The sequence below is a fragment of the Lucilia sericata genome, unplaced genomic scaffold (assembly GCF_015586225.1).
Source record: "Lucilia sericata isolate MDLA Ls3-8-SP2 unplaced genomic scaffold, ASM1558622v1 Contig001000F_arrow, whole genome shotgun sequence".
NCBI classification, from domain to species: domain Eukaryota; kingdom Metazoa; phylum Arthropoda; class Insecta; order Diptera; family Calliphoridae; genus Lucilia; species Lucilia sericata.
This window is the reverse complement of record NW_023994982.1, coordinates 82,699-97,826: the sequence shown is the minus strand read 5'-3', so window position 1 is coordinate 97,826 and position 15,128 is coordinate 82,699. Positions and strand designations below refer to the sequence as shown.

Sequence of the window (15,128 nt, the reverse complement as noted above, 5' to 3'; positions counted from 1 at the left end):
TACCATAAAACTATTTTTATTTCAATTTATTATTAAAACAAACACTCACACGTGTTTAAACAAATAGAATTGACAAAAAATCCATGTAATATTATGATTTCAACAACTGTCGTATTAATTTTTCTCTTTATTTTTACAAATTTCAATGTTCACTTGACTATGAATAAAAAATAATAATAGATACTTTTAATAAAAATAACATTTCACAATAAATAGCAAATAAATATTAATAAAATGAAATATGATTGTATACCGTATATATGTACATATGTATATGTATGATGGTTACAAATATTTTCACACATAGATTTCAATTTATTTAAATTGAATTAAATAAAGATGAAAAATAATAAATAAAAATAAAAATAATTCAAAAATATATAGTATTTGAAAAAAATATACACGATCGCATGCAAACTCACTTGCCAAGCGGCAGGAAAAAATTACTATAGTCTCTAGTACATGTAATAAATAAACAAACCAACGAACAATCGTTGATGAAGTGTAAATTTACACAGATATAAATATATATAAAATATATATTTTTTTTAATAAAAAAATCATGCATATCAAAATAATAATAATTTTAGTATTGAAAAAATATTTCACATTAATGAAACCCGTTTAATTATGCAGTGTTTTAAAAGTATGTAAAATTTCTCTTTTCTTTTTTTCATTTTTTTATTAATTTTTAAATTTTCTCTTTTTCATAAATTTCTTTTTATAGAAAATTTTCGTAGAATTTTCAATTTTTGTCGAAGAATTTTTCTCTCGCAATATTTTAATTTTAATAGAAAAATTTCAACAAAATTTTCTTAAAAAAAATTGCAATCATTATTTTTATTGATTTTTGACATTTTTTATAGAAAATTTTTGTTATTTTTATTAAAAATGTTTTTTTTTAAAGAAAATGTTCGATAAATTTTTAATTTTTGATCATTTTTTCAGTTCTCGTACAGATCTAGTTCAGTTCTAGTTCAGTTCTAGTTCAGTTCTAGTTCAGTTCTAGTTCAGTTCTAGTTCAGTTCTAGTTCAGTTCTAGTTCAGTTCTAGTTTAGTTCTAGTTCAGTTCTAGTTCAGTTCTAGTTCAGTTCTAGTTCAGTTCTAGTTCAGTTCTAGTTCAGTTCTAGTTCAGTTCTAGTTCAGTTCTAGTTCAGTTCTAGTTCAGTTCTAGTCAGTTCTAGTTCAGTCTAGTTCAGTTCTAGTTCAGTTCTAGTTCAGTTCTAGTTCAGTTCCTAGTTCAGTTCTAGTTCTAGTTCAGTTCTAGTTCAGTTCTAGTTTCAGTTCTAGTTCAGTTCTAGTTCAGTTCTAGTTCAGTTCTAGTTCAGTTCTAGTTCAGTTCTAGTTCAGTTCTAGTTCAGTTCTAGTTCAGTTCTAGTTCAGTTCTAGTTCAGTTCTAGTTCAGTTCTAGTTCAGTTCTAGTTCAGTTCTAGTCAGTTCTAGTTCAGTTCTAGTTCAGTTCTAGTTCAGTTCTAGTTCAGTAGTCAGTTCTAGTTCAGTTCTAGTTCAGTTCTAGTTCAGTTCTAGTTCAGTTCTAGTCAGTTCTAGTTCAGTTCTAGTTCAGTTCTAGTTCAGTTTCTAGTTCAGTTCTAGTTCAGTTCTAGTTCAGTTCTAGTTCAGTTCTGTTCAGTTCTAGTTCAGTAGTTCAGTTCTAGTTCAGTTCTAGTTCAGTTCTAGTTCAGTTCTAGTTCAGTTCTAGTTCAGTTCTAGTTCAGTTCTAGTTCAGTCTAGTTCAGTTCTAGTTCAGTTCTAGTTCAGTTCTAGTTCAGTTCTAGTTCAGTTCTAGTTAAGTTCTAGTTCAGTTCTAGTTCAGTTCTAGTTCAGTTCAGTTCTAGTTCAGTTCTAGTTCAGTTCTAGTTCAGTTCTAGTTCAGTTCTAGTTCAGTTCTAGCTCTAGTTCAAGTTCAGTTCTAGTTCAGTTCTAGTTCAGTTCAGTTCTAGTTCAGTTCTAGTTCAGTTCTAGTTCAGTTCTAGTTCAGTTCTAGTTCAGTTCTAGTTCAGTTCTAGTTCAGTTCTAGTTCAGTTCTAGTTCAGTTCTAGTTCAGTTCTAGTTCAGTTCTAGTTCAGTTCTAGTTCAGTTCTAGTTCAGTTCTAGTTCAGTTCTAGTTCAGTTCTAGTTCAGTTCTAGATCTAGTTCAAGTTCAGTTCTAGTTCAGTTTTAGTTCAGTTCTAGTTCAGTTCTAGTTCAGTTCTAGTTCAGTTCTAGTTCAGTTCTAGTTCAGTTCTAGTTCAGTTCTAGTTCAGTTCTAGTTCAGTTCTAGTTCAGTTCTAGATCTAGTTCAAGTTCAGTTCTAGTTCAGTTCTAGTTCAGTTTTAGTTCAGTTCTAGTTCAGTTCTAGTTCAGTTCTAGTTCAGTTCTAGTTCAGTTCTAGTTCAGTTCTAGTTCAGTTCTAGTTCAGTTCTAGTTCAGTTCTAGTTCAGTTCTAGTTCAGTTCTAGTTCAGTTCTAGTTCAGTTCTAGTTCAGTTCTAGTTCAGTTCTAGTTCAGTTCTAGTTCACTTCTAGTTCAGTTCTAGTTCACTTCTAGTTCAGTTCTAGTTCAGTTCTAGTTCAGTTCTAGTTCAGTTGTAGTTCAGTTGTAGTTCAGTTCTAGTTCAGTTCTAGTTCAGTTCTAGTTCAGTTCTAGCTCTAGCTCTAGTTCAAGTTCAGTTCTAGTTCAGTTCTAGCTCTAGCTCTAGTTCAAGTTCAGTTCAAGTTCAGTTCTAGTTCAGTTTTAGTGCAGTTCTAGCTAAAATTTTACAATTTTCATATGTTTTGTTTAGTGATTTTTCAAAAATTTAACAAAATGTTCAATAAATTTTCTGTTTCAAGAAAAAAGTATCATATTTTTCATTGGGTTTTCTTAAATAACAAACCTGCTGGTAAATTGCTTAAAATTTAAGCATGTCTAAACTTTTTGAAAAGCTGCTTAAAAAAGCTTAAACAATATTGGCTGAAATTGCATTGAAATGAATTTTTGGCTGAATTAATACAAGTTTTATAACATTTAAACATTAAGTTACGTTTTTTTCCTCATTTATGTCTAATCATGGGTGTTTACAGCCACAGATAATTAGTGTTTAGGTAAATTTTTATTTCTTTTCGAAATAAAGAAATAAAATTCATTCATGTCTGCAGAGTTTGTTTGTTTGTTTGGCCATAAACACTTAAAGACTTTCACTTTCGAAAAACTAAAAAAAAATTATTTAAATTTTTGTCTAAATACATATTTTTATTGTTTTTTTTCTTATGCTTATATGAATTTAATTTCATATCGTTTACGGTTGATTACATTCATTGATTCCCTCGCTTATTTCTTATGATCTCTGGTGGCCAGTAGTGTTGGGGTTTGATTTGAAAGATATCATTAGGATCGAAACAGAGGAAAATGTTTACGATAACTACGTTTTATTTGCTATAATTGTTTAATGAACAAATAAATAAATATTACTCAATTTGTTTTTGTTTATTTAAACAATAAATAAAACACATTTCAAGTGATTTTAAATACAAAAAGTTAAAAATCACGATTTTGTTTATAGATTTGTATAAATATTGATGATAAATATAGCATTGTTTTGCTTAATAATGACTTATAAACCATTTATGGTTAATTTTACAAAGCTGCCACAATAACAAAAAGATCGTTGAAGATCACTAAAAGAAGCTGTCAAATCATTTATTAAACATTAATTTAATGAAAACTTTTGTAATTTTTTATTATTGCTTTATTTAAATAAAGTACTTTAAGCTTTTTTATGTTAAACAAGTTTTTTGTTGCTGTTGTGGTTAAAATGACCCTTGTGGTTATTTTGTTTATTTTTAATAATCATCATGAAATCATAATTAGTAAAATATTTTTGTTTTAATTTCTTACATTTCTCTCTATTGTTGTCTTAACTCTGTAAGTTTTTCGATTTACACCTCTACTTAAAGTTGTTGTTGTTGTTAGCATTTTTTGTAATTTTACATAAATCTTCCAAATGGGTGGATTTTTCTTAATTTCTTTTAACTTCCCACTTTTGCACAGTTTAATGACCAACCAGCACAAAATAAACAAATGTGTGTGAGCGTAGGAAATGTTAATTTAACGGATATTTCTATGCGGTTTTTCTTTACAACTGTAGAGAATTTTGCGTTAAATTATTAAAAAAGAAAGATAACTTTATAACTGCAAAGTTTCTTTCTTTTAATCAAGTAGTGGAAATAAGGTTTTTTTCTCTTCAAAGAACTGCAGAAGTTCACATAACATGCTGTAAGACATTGTCTAAACACCGTACGTAAGTATGTCTGTGGAAAAAAGATATTTACGTTGCAAAAACATTTTGCAACAGAACCTCAAGATTTTCTTAACTAAATGGCAGGCAGCGGTATTTGATGATGAGAACTTTTAAGTTTGAAAAACGAGTGAGAAAAACAACTTAAAAGCTAAATAAAACAGTACAAAGAATTAATGTTTCTTTCTCGTTTTTATGTTGTTTTTCTTCCTCACCTTTAGTCATGCTGAGCCCATGAGATATATTTGCAGTTGAAGTTAATTAGAAATATTTAGGGCAGAGTTTTAAGGGAATGAGTTCTTTGTAAAAACTGTCTTAACAAGACACTTTTCTATATGAAAACTGTCTTAACAACTGACTTTTCTATATGAAAATTGACCTAACAACACACTTTTCTATATGAAAACTGTCTTAACAATACACTTTTCTATATTAAAACTGTCTTAACAAGACACTTTTCTATATGAAAACTGTCTTAAGGAGACACTTTTCTATATGAAAACTGTCTTGACAAGACACTTTTCTATATGAAAACTGTCTTGACAAGACACTTTTCTATATGAAAACTGTCTTGACAAGACACTTTTCTATATGAAAACTGTCTTGACAAGAACACTTTCTATATGAAAACTGTCTTGACAAGACACTTTTCTATATGAAAACTGTCTTGACAAGACACTTTTCTATATGAAAACTGTCTTGACAAGACACTTTTCTATATGAAAACTGTCTTGACAAGACACTTTTCTATATGAAAACTGTCTTGACAAGACACTTTTCTATATGAAAACTGTCTTGACAAGACACTTTTCTATATGAAAACTGTCTTGACAAGACACTTTTCTATATGAAAACTGTCTTGACAAGACACTTTTCTATATGAAAAACTGTCTTGACAAGACACTTTTCTATATGAAAACTGTCTTGACAAGACACTTTCTATATGAAAACTGTCTTGACAAGACACTTTTCTATATGAAAACTGTCTTGACAAGACACTTTTCTATATGAAAACTGTCTTGACAAGACACTTTTCTATATGAAAACTGTCTTGACAAGACACTTTTCTATTGAAAACTGTCTTGACAAGACACTTTTCTATATGAAAACTGTTGGACAGACACTTTTCTATATGAAAACTGTCTTGACAGAGACACTTTTCTATATGAAAACTGTCTTGACAAGACACTTTTCTATATGAAACTGTCCTTGACAAGACACTTTTCCTATATGAAAACTGTCTTGACAAGACACTTTTCTATATGAAAACTGTCTTGACAAGACCAACTTTTCTATATGAAAACTGTCTTGACAAGACACTTTCTATATGAAAACTGTCTTGACAAGACCTTTCTATATGGAAAAACTGTCTTGACAAGACACTTTTCTATATGAAAACTGTCTTGACAAGACACTTTTCTATATGAAAACTGTCTTGACAAGAACACTTTTCTATATGAAAACTGTCTTGACAAGACCTATTTCTATATGAAAACTGTTTTGACAAGACACTTTTCTATATGAAAACTGTCTTAAGGAGACACTTTTCCTATATGAAAACTGTCCTTGACAAGACACTTTTCTATATGAAAACTGGCTTGACAAGACACTTTTCTATATGAAAACTGTCTTGACAAGACACTTTTCTATATGAAAACTGTCTTGACAAGACACTTTTTCTATATGAAAACTGTCTTGACAGACACTTTTCTATATGAAAACGTGTCTTGACAAGACACTTTCTATATGAAACTGTCTTGACAAGACACTTTTCTATATGAAAAACTGTCTTGACAAGACACTTTTCTATATGAAAACTGTCTTGACAAGACACTTTTCTATATGAAAACTGTCTTGACAAGACACTTTTCTATATGAAACTGTCTTGACAAGACACTTTTTCTATATGAAAACTGTCTTGACAAGACACTTTTCTATATAAAACTGTCTTGACAAGACACTTTTCTATATGAAAACTGTCTTGACAAGACACTTTTCTATATGAAAACTGTCTTGACAAGACACTTTTCTATATGAAAACTGTCTTGACAAGACACTTTTCTATATGAAAACTGTCTTGACAAGACACTTTTCTATATGAAAACTGTCTTGACAAGACACTTTTCTATATGAAAACTGTCTTGACAAGACACTTTTCTATATGAAAACTGTCTTGACAAGACACTTTTCTATATGAAAACTGTTTTGACAAGACACTTTTCTATATGAAAACTGTCTTGACAAGACACTTTTCTATATGAAAACTGTCTTGACAAGACCCTTTTCTATATGAAAACTGTCTTGACAAGACACTTTTATATATGAAAACTGTCTTGACAAGACCCTTTTCTATATGAAAACTGTCTTGACAAGACACTTTTCTATATGAAAACTGTCCTGACAAGACACTTTTCTATATGAAAACTGTCCTGACAAGACACTTTTCTATATGAAAACTGTCTTGACAAGACACTTTTCTATATGAAAACTGTCTTGACAAGACACTTTTCTATATGAAAACTGTCTTGACAAGACACTTTTCTACATGAATACTGTCTTGACGAGACACTTTTCTATACGAAAACTGTCTTGACGAGACACTTTTCTATATGAAAACTGTCTTGACAAGACATTTTTCTATATAAAAACTCTCTTAACAAGACACTTTTTTATAGAAAATTTTCGATAAATTTAATAGACTATTTAAAAGCCTAGTCCACAGAATAGTGCATATAGATTAGTAATGAGCAAAAGGTTTTTAGTATTTTTAACTGATAAAATGTACTTTTTTTAAAAAATGTTAGTACTATTTCAGAATTTATTAAATAAATAATAAAGATAATTAATCGATAATTAATTTTCTTTAAAATATCAAATGTAATGACTATTAAAACATTCCCACTTTGATCTCATGCGAAGTTTCTTAGAAAGAAAAACAAACAAATATATTGGCGGCATTTCTGAAGTCAAATTTAATTCAAATTTAGCTATGAGTAACTAAAAGGTGACAAGTTTTAGAATCAGTTATCTCAACTTAACTAATTAGTACTCCTTTGGTATCACATTATTTAGATATTTTAAAGAGTAATGTAAGAAATGCATACTGACTACACTTTGGATTACTTGGGGATACTTAAGGGATTTATTTGATTAGATAGAATGTTTTTATTATAAACTTGAAATTAAATGATTTAAAGTCTATAAACAACTAGACTTAACAAAAAATTACACTTAAAGATACACTTAAAATAATTCACGAAAAATTTCGTACATTATATGAATGTAATGTTTCGTAATATATACGAAATTGTATGAAAAAGTATGAAAACCTTTTGCGAATTATTAGATAAAAGTTTGATTAAATAATATTTCATATTATACACGAAATGTTCGTAAATATTATGAAAAAAGTAGTTGATTTGTTTTCTTAAAGTTTAGCAGGGATTATTTTCAGTGTACATATTGTTACTTTTTAAACTGATGGTAAAATTCCCAAAGGTATATTTACGTATTATTTTAGTTAACTTGTAAAGTATTTGATGTCAATAATAAATACATAAATATGAAAAAAATAATGAATAATTATAAAATTTTTAACTTTCTATTTTTCCCATACAACTTCTGACAAGTAGAAGTAAAATTCATTCATTGACTCACTCATTCACAGACAATTAGTTAGTAATTGTCTGAGACTTGCAAAAGAAAAAGTAAATTTATTTAAGGGAAGATTCATGATCGTATGAACAATCGTAACATGCGGGTACTTTATAGGTAAAAGGTACTAAGAAAGTTAAATTACAGTTAACATCGATAAATAAAGAAAGTACACGGTTGCAGGGTAATTAGGAAATAATGTTAGAAATTAGAGAAAAAAAAAGGAATGAGTGTATGAATAACCGGGGATTCATCTTAACTAAACAACCAATTCATTAAGATGCTATTCGAAATATCGATTTTAGCGCTAGATTGATCAAGAATGAATTTGTTTCTGTGTGTTCCGATAAAGCTTAAACAAATTGTTTTTAAAATTATTTATCCATAAAATACTGTCAATTCCAATAAATCTAGTTTCTTAAACAAACACTTCATTCTAAAAAACTTTACAGAGAAACAAGCCAAATGTTTATTCAACAGATAACTGCCAAGTTAAGTAAAAAATAAGTTAATAAAAATAACTAATTGTTGTTTAACATAATAAAAAAACTGCTGCTGCTAGCTGCCACCATAAAACCACAAATCAAAAACCTAAACTAATCATATTAATTTGCTATGAAAAGAAACATTATTATAGCCAATCATTCTTAACAATTCAACTAGAAGGTACTTCGTAACTCTAAGATCAAAAGTTAAGTTTGTATACAATTATTGAAAACTGCCAATACCATGTAGCACTACTAGTAGAAGAGAGCTGTGAGTCTCTAACACCTGCGGTATAGATGAATATTGATATAAACTTTTTCTGCCATTGTCTGTATGTCTGTATATGTGTGTTGTATGCATGTTAATGTATGTAAATTGTAAACAATTATAAAGTTTCTAGTACAACTTGTGGGTTACTAATAAAAACATACTCTTGCAGATTTTCTATAACTTTACACAATGACTAATTTTTTTTCTTTTGTTTTGGGACCTGGTAGTTCTGAAGACACTATTTGCGAAGTTATTTACACCACCATGTATATTTCATAATGGACTATGGTCTAGGCTATAGTCTGGACTATAGTCCAGTCTATAATCCGGACTATAGTCTAGTCTATAGTCTATTATATAGTCTGGACTATAGTCTAATCTATAGTTTGAACTATAGTTTGGTCTATAGTCTGGACTATAGTCTGGTTTATAGTCTGAACTATAGTCTAGTTTATAGTCTGGACTATAGTCTAGTTTATAGTCTGGACTATAGTCTAGTCTATAGTCTGGACTATTGTCTAGTCTATAGTCAGGACTATAGTCTAGTCTATAGTCTGGACAATAGTCTAGTCTATAGTCTGGACAATAGTGCAGTTTATAGTCTGGACAATAGTGTAGTTTATAGTCTGGACTATAGTCTAGTCTATAGTCTGGACTATAGTGTAGTCTATAGTCTGGACTATAAACTACACTATTGTCCAGACTATAAACTGCACTATTGTCCAGACTATAGACTAGACTATTGTAACTAATTGTTGTTTAACATAATAAAAAAACTGCTGCTGCTAGCTGCCAACATAAAACCACAAATCAAAAACTTAAACTAATCATATTAATTTGCTATGAAAAGAAACATTATTATTGCCAATCATTCTTAACAATTCAACTATAAGGTACATACTTCGTAACTCTACTAGTTTATAGTCTGGACTATAGTCTAGTTTATAGTCTGGACTATAGTCTAGTTTATAGTCTGGACTATAGTCTAGTCTATAGTCTGGACTATTGTCTAGTCTATAGTCAGGACTATAGTCTAGTCTATAGTCTGGACAATAGTCTAGTCTATAGTCTGGACAATAGTGCAGTTTATAGTCTGGACAATAATGTAGTTTATAGTCTGGACTATAGTCTAGTCTATAGTCTGGACTATAGTGTAGTCTATAGTCTGAACTATAGTGTAATCTATAGTCTGGACTATAGTCTAGTCTATAGTCTGGACCATAGTCTAGTCTATAGTCTGGACTATAGTCTAGTCTATAGTCTGGACTATAGTCTAGTCTATAGTCTGGACTATAGTTTACTCTATAATCTGGGCTATGGTCTCGTCTATAATTTGGGCTATGTTATATTCTATAGACTTGACTACATGTAGTCTATAAACTGTACTATAGTCTGGACTATAGTCTAGTCTACAGTCTGTAGCCACAGTCTAGTTTATAATCTGAAATATAGTCTAGTCTATAGTCTGACTAGACTATGGTTTAGTGTATAGTCTAGACTATAGCTCAGTCTATAATCTGGACAATAGTTTAGTCTATAGTCTGGACTATAGTTTAGTATATCTTGCCTATCTTATTGTCTATAGTCTGGACTGTAGCGTAATCTATAGTATAGTTAAAAGTCTGGCTGTAACCTAGTCTATAGTCCTGGACTATAGTCCAAACTCTACTCATGTGGACTATTTTTTAAATTATCTACTAGTCATGGTTTGGTCTAGTGCATGGTTGGTCCTAGTCCATGGTTTGTCTAGTCCATGGTTTGGTCTAGTCCATGGTACAGTCTAGGCTATAATCAAGTCATACTAGTCTAAGGCTAAATCAAGACAATACTAGTCTAGTCCTATAGTCTAGTCTATAGTCTAGTCCTATAGGTCAGTCTATAGTCTAGTCTATATCTAAGTCTAATAGTCTAGTCTAGTATAGTCTATAGTCTAGTCTATAGTCTAGTCTATAGTCTAGTCTATAGTCTAGTCTATAGTCTAGTCTATAGTCTAGTCTATAGTCTAGTCTATAGTCTAGTCTATAGTCTAGTCTATAGTCTAGTCTATAGTCTAGTCTATAGTCTAGTCTATAGTCTAGTCTATAGTCTAGTCTATAGTCTAGTCTATAGTCTAGTCTATAGTCTAGTCTATAGTCTAGTCTATAGTCTAGTCTATAGTCTAGTCTATAGTCTAGTCTATAGTCTAGTCTATAGTCTAGTCTATAGTCTAGTCTATAGTCCTAGTCTATAGTCTAGTCTATAGTCTAGTCTATAGTCTAGTCTATAGTCTAGTCTATAGTCTAGTCTATAGTCTAGTCTATAGTCTAGTCTATAGTTAGTCTATAGTCTAGTCTATAGTCTAGTCTATAGTCTAGTCTATAGTCGAGTCTATAGTCTAGTCTATAGTCTAGTCTATAGTCTAGTCTATAGTCTAGTCTATAGTCTAGTCTATCAGTCTTGTCTATAGTCTGTACTACAGTCTATAGTCTTGTCTATAGTCTGTACTACAGTTTAGTCTATTGTCTGGATTACAGTCTGGACTATAGTGTAGCCTATAGTCTGGACCTAAGTCTATGTTATAGTGTAATCTATAGTCTGGACTAGAGTCTAGTCTGTAGCTGTACTAAATTATAATAATTTTTACTATAAACGCAACTAGGAAGAGGATACATGGTCACTATCAAATCTAAAGGTTTATGGCCAATTTAACAATTGGTATAGTCGTAAGTATATATCGAGTTTTTGTGTGTGTAAGTTTTTTGTAGCATTATTAGCATTTATATTCGAAATTCTAGATTTTCAACAAAAACCATATTTAGGACAGGTATTAGAGTGAATGTAGGTTTTTAGTGTACAATTACTAAAGAAATACTACAGCAACAATAACTACTACTTGACATAAATATGTAAAAATAATGTGTTAAGATTTGACAACTCAAGATATAGAATAACCAAAGAAATTCGAAACAGTATAGGAAATTTAAGAAAGTATTGAAAATTTTAGCAAATTAACATAATAAATATTATTAGCTTAATATATTTAGCAAAGTTTCTTTTAGCAAACCATAAAACAATTTAACACTTTTATACAAAAGAAGATATAGAACTTTACTTAAAGCTTTTAAAAAAACGTAAAAGCATTTATTGTAGGAGAACTACTTGAATATTTCAACAACTATTCACGTTCTCTCGTTCGGTAAATTTCAAAGTTGTTCTAAAATAGTTATATAGTGCCATCCCTGCAAATATATGTAAATACTCCTTATATTATGTAAGCACGCCTACAATGTAAACACGCGTTTACAATAAGATAATAATAAGAAGATGATAATAAAGAAAGATGATGCAGACGATCATTCTTTGTCTAACCTTGAAACAAACAGGTTGTTTGATTTATTTAAAAATAAGAATAAAAGTATAATATGGCGACCGTGACAGGACAGTTGAAAACTAAAACAAAAGAATTTGTGGTATTTGCAAAAATAAAATACAAAAATAGTGACATAAAGTTATAAAAAAAAAAACTACTAAAAAAAAATAAAACCTAACATAAAAGGAAAAGTTGTTTTAAAAAAAAAAAGGAAAATGTGTTGAATATTATAAGTGTATGAAAAAAAAACCTAATTAAAACCATTACTTATAACTAACCTTTAAAATCAAAAGAAAATAACGTTTAAAAAAAATCATCATGAAAATGTGTAACTTCACAATAACTAATAAATAAAATATAATGTAATTTTTCAAAATAATCTAAAAACTTTACAAACAATTATATTGAACCACAAAAAAAAAAAAATCTCTAACAATTACAAAAAAAGAAGAAAAACAACAACAATAAAACCATTTACAAAAAAAAGAAGAACACTTATAGACAAATCACTGTGTTGTTGTGGAAATCGCAAAATGCGTAGTACTTGTGCAAATATTTAAAGGTACCGTTATTGCAAATAATTCGTGGCGTGATTGTAAAAATGCAAAATGGTACAGTACTTTCAAAAGTGCTTATTGCAAATAAGAATATAAAGTGTGGTGAAAAAAAAAACACAAACTTAACAAACACAAAAGAAAAATTTGATCTTTAAAAAAAAATGTAACGGAAAAAAATCATAAGAATAAATAATGAAGCAAAGTGAAAAAAAGAGGAATAAAGAAAAAAAAACAGGACACAACATAATAAAACTAAAGGAAAAAAACACAAGAATCAAGAACGAAAAACAATATTGAAATATAAAAAAAAAATCGCACATAAAATAATAAACATATAGAAAACCAACATTTAATAAAATATAAAAAAAAATACAAAAATAAAATTTAACAAACAGAATATTATCTATTAAGATATAAAAACAAAATTATTTTGAAAATTGATAAACTTAAAACGGAAAACAGTTTGAAAAAAAATACAAAAAATGAAAAAATAAGTAAGAAATGAAGTGAATTGCAGATGGACAATTAACAATAAAAAAAAAAAAAACCAAACAACAAGCAAAATAAAGAGATGGAGACAATGAAATGCAACCGAAGATTTACAACAGCTAAAACAACAAAATAAAGAGATGGAGTAATAAAATGCAAACGAAGATGGACAATAGCTAAAACAACAAAATAAAGAGATGGAGAAAATGAACTGAAGATGGACAATAACAAATAAGGAAATAAGGAAAAACATCAGGGATGGAATAAGGGTAACAGTTGAAGTTATTTGTAAATATGTAAATATTATTAGATTATTAATCATATACTTAAAACTATAACTATCATTCTTAATTATTAATCCTTTTTTTTCTACTACTATATAATATTTTAAGCTTCTTCTAATTACAAAATAATTAAGATATTCGAAATTAGTTTACAACTTTGTTAAATATTAATATATAAAATTAATTATAGATATAAGAAATTTTATATCCATAATAATATTTAAAATTACTTGTAAATTTTACTAAATAGATAAGAAATTTTATATTAACAATATTAATAATATTAATAATTAATAATATTTAAAATTACTTATACTTTTCTAAATTTATAAAAAGATTTTATTTTATATAAATATTCAAAACTATTCAAAAAAACCTTTAAAAATAAGAATTTGTAAATATATATATTATATATAAAACAAATAAACTATAATGTTTTACAAATGTCAGAGTTTAATAACACAAGGTTTAATGAACTAGTTTTTGAATTTTATAAAATAAAGAGAAGAGTTTTACAACGTAGACCATTAACAAAAAATGTCGATAAACTTAATGAATATATCTCACTTCTAACAGAAACTTATAATGCCATACTAGAATATACAGAAACAAGATATAAAGAATTATTACCTTCCAATAGGAAACCAATTCTCAAGAAAATTAAACACTGTCGACAACTTTTAGTAAATTGTTTCAATAAATTAGAATGTAGAATAAAAGTCCCGGAAGGAAAAAACTTATTTACATATATAAAAAAAGAAATTGTGTTAGAAAGTGATAGTAATAGTGACTCGGACAACATTTCTAATAGTGATAACAAGGATAGTATAGAAATTTCTGAAACAATGGCTACAATAGAACAGAAAAAATCGTTTATAGGCATGTGCGCGTCTATTATAAGAGATAATTACGATGGTAACCCACTGTCTTTAGATTCGTTTCTTGACAAAATAGATTTAATAGAAGAATTGACTGAACCAAACTTAACAACAACTTTTGTGCATTTTATAAAATCTAAATTGGAAGCAAAAGCTCGTGAAGCATTGCCAGATAACGTTACTACAATTGATGAAATTAAAACTGCTTTGAAAACAAATATTAAACCGGATAGTTCGAAAGTTATCGCGGGTAAAATTTCAGCTCTTACGGTTAAAAATGATAATTTTGCGGATTTTTCAAAGCAAGCAGAGCTACTTGCTGACGCTTTCAAACGTTCTTTGACTGTCGAGGGAATAACTAAGAAAAAAGCTCACGAAATGGCGGTTGAACAAACAGTTGCAATGTGTAGATTAAATGCTAAATCCGATTTGGTAAAGTCAATCTTAGCATCCTCATCCTTTTCAGACCCGAAAGAAGTTATTGCGAAACTAGTAGTCGAACAAACGGCTGAAACAAAAGAACGTCAGGTTTTGGCATTCAGGAATCAAGGTAGCAATAGAACCAATAGTTATCAAAACAAAAATTTTCCTCGTTTTCGTAACAATTATTACCGTGGCAGTAACCGTAGATATTTTAATAACAATTACAATAACAATTTTAGAAGAAACAACAATTTTGCAAACAATCAAAATAACAATAATTATCGTCGTAATGGTAGAAATGGACAAAATAACAATAACCAAAGGGCTTCAGTAAGGACTTTAAACGTGGAAGGCCCTCAACAGAATATGTTGAGGGAGGAAAACGAAACACAAAATCAGAATTAGATACCCAACATTTTAAATCAGTTTACAGCTTAAACCCTAATTATGCAGATTTTATAAAACTAAACTGTGTTGACGCAGA

The 15,128-nt window shown here is 28.8% G+C and overlaps 1 protein-coding gene across 6 annotated transcripts in view; it reads left to right on the top strand.

Annotated features, from left to right (window-relative positions):
• The window catches only part of LOC119609530 (tetraspanin-18), a 92,035-nt gene that overhangs the window by 34,158 nt on the left and 42,749 nt on the right, over nt 1-15,128 (top strand). The window contains exon 1 of one of the 6 annotated variants that reach the window (XM_037964358.1): nt 11,994-13,328. The exons of the other annotated variants lie outside the window; for them this stretch is intronic. The gene's annotated coding sequence lies outside the window, so the exon portion shown is untranslated. Of the gene's footprint in view, nt 1-11,993; nt 13,329-15,128 lie in introns of those variants that run through there. 6 annotated transcript variants of the gene reach the window in all.